Raw genomic sequence first — 6,033 nt, 5'->3', positions numbered from 1 at the left:
GAAGTTGATACTCAGAATCAGCCTGTGGCTACTGGAAGGTAGTGCTTACACAGGACTGCCACACCTTGGACTTACGAGATAGCAAACTTGTTGGACTCTATAAAACATTTCAATTTTAAGTGTTGGATGGATTCTCATGCAATGATCTTATAAGTCTGGTGGTAGGCCCATCATCACATGTCTTTGGTTTGATTAGGCATCACGGACCACACATGTTTGTAAAGACCAAAGGTCATTAGCAGGAGATTCCAGAAATCATAGGGAAATCCCAACTCAGAGAAGGACAGTTACAGATCCAGACCTTAATCATGCCCCCGTTTTAGTCCTTGGCATTGGGAGTGGTTTAAAAATCCACCTGATGCTCGTGTTACTCAGAGAACAGTGGGTAGCTAGCTGCTCCACCTCAGCTGCATATTCTATTTAGCCTGTGCCTCTTTCTATGTCCCTTCATCTAGTACACCAGCGGCCTTGCTGGCTTCTATGTCTCCTGCTTTCATGTCCATGCGTCTTTCCTGGTGACAATGTCAGATGGCACAGCTAAGGCCATAAGGGACAGACAGCTCTAAATGAGTATTGTAACCAGGACAAATCCTGTTAAACAAGAGAGATTAGCAGGGGGCAGTCTAAGCGGTGAGAACTGATCCGTGATTCTTGGGGAGGGAGAAGAGAATTCGTTTAAGAAAGATGGTAGAAATGACTGTGAATTGAGAGCACAGGAGATAAATCTCTGCCGTACTCTTCAAATCTGGGGCCTTCCCTGTGACATAAAGATGATGGTGTTCGTTCAAGTGTGTGGAGACTCCCACAGATGTTTATCTCAAGTTCGGTGTTAATAAAACATGTAGCTGCCGGCTTCAATATCTCTTTGCCCATCTTCCATTCTTTGTTGCTTGTCCTGTTTAGAAGCTGAAGACTTTCTATCATGGGCAAAAGCATCACAGAGCACATTGCTTTAAGTACATCCCATTTTTAAAGCCTGAGGGCAATCAACTTGAAGACCAGGGGTCATTTCCAACTTTAGGTAAGGAAAGCCCAAGTTTCTTTAGAGCAGGGACATTTTCTATTACAACTTCCTCAGATAAGTATTTTCAGCTCCCTTGTCAGAAGGACTTTGTTTACCGGTATTAAAAGTACTAAGTAAAATGTCATTACTTCGAGAGCAGCAGGAGATAATTAAATCTTACACACTTTAAGGAATCAAGCCAGGGGCAGAGCTGTTTTGCATACAGCACGCAAAGATGAGGTGAAAGTAGCCTGTTTCGGCTGTCACTCGATATTAGATTAGCTATTGGATAAGTGATACAGGGCTGTGGATCACAGAAACTGTCTAGAAGATCTTCCCATCCCCCACATGGAGCTCTGGTGTGCCCTAGTGCTCACATAGACGGGATGGTTTAATAAACTAGGATGACGGGAGAGTTGACTGCCTGTTGACTGCTGTATGTGATTGGATTTCAGGATATTTTAGGCATAAAACCTTAAAGATACAGAAAGTGACATAATAGAAATTTTATACCTATTTACTTGGGGCGTTCTATGTCGTATAACTTTTGAAGTTGTCTCTGCCAAAGACTTGGGCAGTATTAAGTGGATCTGATGGAACATGGGGACTGTCGTCAATACTGGGTATGGATAATAACGTGATAAAACTGTTGAGTGAAGTCAAAAGCAGACCTTGAACCAACTATCAGGATGCAGGTAGACCAGGAGAGTGCAGGCAGAAGCTGCTTCCTGTGAACTAAGCCAGGGTGAGCTGGATGCTGACAGAGATGCTATGGCCCATAGGAGTAGGTACATTACCTTTGGCATGATTTGACTCCTGGCTTTAGTGTCCTTGCATGTAAAGTGGGCATGTAGGGAGGGTTTTAAGTCATGCAGGATATCTGGGTCAGAGCTGGCCAAGAAGAACGTTGCTGTGCATGCTGGTCCCAGCAGCATCAGTGGCCTGACCCCGACTTTAACAACGTATCCACTGGTGAGTTATGTCTAAATACTGATCTGGACACAGCATGGCTGCTGGCCATCACTTATTCTAGTCTGCCTGGTTGGTGTTGGTTGCCTAGGGTCCCGGCTATTGATCACACCAGAGGGAAAGCACACATAGTGGATCACGAGCTGTGTGCAACATAGATATCATGGGACGGCAGCTTGACGATAAACTCCCTCTGAAGTTGGCCACAGTTTGGAATGCTCTGCTAAGAGAAGCTTATATTTCATCTGCTTTGAAGGTTTACAACAGGGCCGTTTCTGCTGTCCACTGGAAGGGGTGCCACCTGCTCTCCCCTTACTCTCCTTCTGCCCCTAGGTATTTCTACCATGTGTTTGAAGGTTTGCAATCTCCTCTGGACCACATTGCTGCGTGGTCCAGCTTTGATGGAGCCAGACCGTCTAGTACAATCCCTGGTTATCCTTGGAGCTCAGCTAGTATTTGTTGAGTGAAATAAGTAGTTTTTTTTTTTTTTAATCAAAGTAAGGAGATGATTTTATTGACCTGTCATAGTTTCTCTTGGCCAATAATAGTATATCCCCTAGTATCCAAAGGAATTAAAGCTTAAGTCTCTAGAATTATAAGAGTGTATTTTTTTTCTTGTGATGTTGACTTCTGAATATTTAAGGTACCATGGCTAGAAAATCCCAGAGCTTTGTCACAAGTATCTTTAACCACGATAGCAGGAAGACCCATGTGCAACATGAAAGGGCTTCATGTTGCCCTCTTCAGTGTGAGAATATCAAGCGATCCACTCCTGTTCATTTCTAGACCTATTATATGTATAAAAGATAAACCTATTTGTTATCAGTTAACTTAGGTTTTCATTTGTGGTGTTAAATGCTACAATTTCCTATGACTCAAGCCAGTTTGAGCTGGTTGTTTCATATGACTTGCTGCCTATAGGATCAAAAAGAATCAAAATTAATTTGACTTTGCACATTCATATTAATGGTGAGCACTAATATAAACTAGTGGCAAGCATTTTCATAAAATGGAAAAGTCCTCAATGTATATACTATGTGGTGACTGTAAAAGTCATGAATATATATGCACGTATGTCATGAACTAGTATTAACTACAATAGAGTTTTGGAAATCAAAAGTAAATTGTAAAATACTTTAAATATTTTAATTAATATGTTAAATCCTGCCTTTCTAATTTTCCTTCCTCTTCTTTCTCAAAATGATGGACACATATTCATTTCAACTTCTATTATAGTTACTGAGGTATTTTCAATTTTACATGTAAAGCACTAGTTCAGTTTCAATAACAAACATGCCTAAGCCTTAAAAAGGCAAGGGCTTTTGTCTTGTCTAGGGTTCATTCCCCTGTGAGGGTGAAAGTGACACTCACCTGAATGACCGTAGAACGGAGGGGTCAAGACGAGCTTTGACTTCCACTCAGCCCACAGTTTTCCTATTTGAGGCCAGCTTTGTCGAGTGTTCTGGATCCCACTGAGTTCCATCTTGTGCTCTGTTACAGCTTCCCTTTCCCAATCATCTTCACCACCATCGTACAGGGCTACACTCTCAGGTGGGTATTTCTCACAGGAGAGGTGTGCTTCTGCTTGCCAGGAACATGCCAGTGAGCAGACGTGCAGTAGATCTCAGCCAAAGGAGCCTGCACCTGAATAGACACGTGAGAAGTTGAATTCAAAAGAGTTAGACAAAGGAGAGTGATCTATATGTGCGAGGTGGAGAATGCTCTGGAGAAAGAGGGTGGTAAAACTATGTCTGGGAAAAGAAAGACAGAGCTAGACATGGAAGAGAGAGCAGAGAGTTTTATGCCCAGGACACTAAGAAACAGAAGTGAAAGCGGGTAGAAGGGACTCCACTCAAGAGATGACTCTGTTAATAAAATGCTTGCTCTACAAGCACGAGGACCTGAATTTGATCCCTCTGTGTAGGAAAGGCAGGGCAGCAAGAACTTATAACTCCACTGCTAAGGAGGAAGAGGCAGACAGATCATTGGGTTTGTTGGACAGCCCCTCTAGTAAAACTGAGGAGCTCTAGGATCAACAAAGACCCTGCTTGAAAAATGTTTGACAGTGTTTAAGAAAGACACCCAGCATTGACCTCTAGTGTCTATGTGTATGCAAACACACACACACACACACACACACACACACACACACACACACACACACACACAAATGTAAGGGGTAGGGCTGGGAGACATTGAGGTGATGGGCAGAAAGAGTGAGACACATAGACAGCCAGGCAGAAAGAGAGCAAAGAGATAGCAGCCATGCCAAAGAGCAACAATTCTCCCAGCTCTACTGATCACTGCCCTTCCCCCCCCCGTTGCTCAAAGCCTGCCCCCCCTCACACCTCTGTTACAGTTAACTGCTTCTCCCACAGTCAGTCATTTTATCATCCATCTCCTGTCTGACCATAATCAGGTCACTAAGGGTAACATCTGCCCTTAACTCCAGATGTCCTTTCTCTTTAGTCTCAGTTCTTTCTGGTGGCCTCTGTGCTGGCCACACCATATGAGGTGGCCTTTCCTGAATAAACTCTCATATTGTTTACACTTTAATGGCTTCTCTGACCTCAGATACTACATTCCCATGAGTCCTAGGTGACCTGAGAGAGGACGCTAATGCCAGTGACATCTCACATGTGTTATGCTCCTGGCCAAGCATTTCCCAAGTCTTAACTGGTTTCATCCTTCTGATGATACTTAACACGCAATGCTGCTATCATCTTCATTTGAGTGGCAATAGTGCTGTGGCAGAGAGTTTTAGGAATTTGCTTAAGATATACATCAGCTTGTAAAGTACTAGAGAACCTACTTTTGTAACTGAAACAAATATGTACAGGTTGTACCCATTCCTACACTAAATTTATCACAATTTTGTGGTATTTCCATGTCTTCCCTTTGGTCCCATCCTCCCTGCCCATCGTCCCAGATACCACATCCTGTGAGCTATTTGAGGACTGGACAAACAACTTTGATGCATAGCTTAGCACCTGGCAGGGAGTCAGCTCCTGCAGCATCACTGGGGAAAGTAAGTGCCACCATTGGAGGTATGTAACGTGGAGGGCTATCAAGAGACCTGTCCATTTCTTAGCACAGCTTTGCAAAGCCTTAGTGACCCCTGTCTGGTATGAGACTCCCTGAGGTGACACAGAATGCTGGAGGAGGGCCGCTCTGGGATGAGGATGCACTTGGCAATGGATGGTTCATACCCCTGACCAGGAGAATCTCTGCAGTTTCTCATGTGTCTGAAAGGAGAAGGAGGGGCCAAGGTGGGGGAACCAGGTACCCTACCTGCAGGCCAAAACCTTCAGGTAATAATTCAAAGTGGCCCTGGTGCCCAGAGGACCACACGAATTAGCACAGCCTCAGAAATATTGTAGGTAAACTGCGCAGGCCATGCTGGCTGAGCAGAGTTAGGGAGCCATTTCAACAAGGCATCTTCCCATGGCATTCTGGGAATACCTGGCCTCACTAAGAGAGGTGTTTTACAGAATAGAAGTACACTGGAAATCTGTTCTTGGGTGGGGGGAAATACACATTGGCTGTCCCTGCGTTCTATGCAGGGGGCAAAGTGTATGAGTTATGAAGATGACAAAGGGGCTGATGTAGCTCCCATCTCTGCTCCCTTTCACATCTCCACCCTCTCACATCTCCACCCTCAACCCTACTCCCACCACTGTGATGTCACAATGTTTTACTCATGTTTGCCCTCTGGGGAAAGGAGGATGCTCCTCCCTTTCCCAGCTTGGAGTGACTTTCTCTAGTAGCTGATTACCTTAAATCATGAAGCATTGTCTTGTGGGGATAGAGAACATTGACCATGGGAGTTAAACACAAAATAAATAAGAGCTCCTAAGTCAGTCAGTATTGATGTTATACTTCTAAAACCTAAATTCCCTTGCTGACTGTGGAAAATTAATGATAAGCACAGTCAATATTAATTGTATCTCCAAAAAGACAGGGGGGAAATCTTCCAAAATGAGGGTCAATATAGTTCTCTTGCCAGTACTATACTGAGCATTTCTCCCCCAAATAAATATTTTTTAAACCAATAACAGAAT

The 6,033-nt window shown here is 43.8% G+C and overlaps 1 long non-coding RNA gene across 1 annotated transcript; it reads right to left on the bottom strand.

Annotated features, from left to right (window-relative positions):
* Positions 1-2,616: 2,616 nt before the first annotated feature.
* LOC131921056 (uncharacterized) lies at positions 2,617-5,591 on the bottom strand. Its single transcript, XR_009381831.1, has 3 exons — positions 5,264-5,591; positions 3,344-3,616; positions 2,617-2,887 (listed from the first exon to the last, which is right to left on the bottom strand). It is a non-coding gene; the product is annotated as an uncharacterized LOC131921056 (long non-coding RNA).
* Between the last annotated feature and the right edge of the window lie 442 nt (positions 5,592-6,033).

Source organism: Peromyscus eremicus, chromosome 10 (genome assembly GCF_949786415.1).
Source record: "Peromyscus eremicus chromosome 10, PerEre_H2_v1, whole genome shotgun sequence".
NCBI lineage: Eukaryota > Metazoa > Chordata > Mammalia > Rodentia > Cricetidae > Peromyscus > Peromyscus eremicus.
Note: the sequence above shows the minus strand (reverse complement) of the source record. Positions and strands in the feature narration are given on the sequence as shown.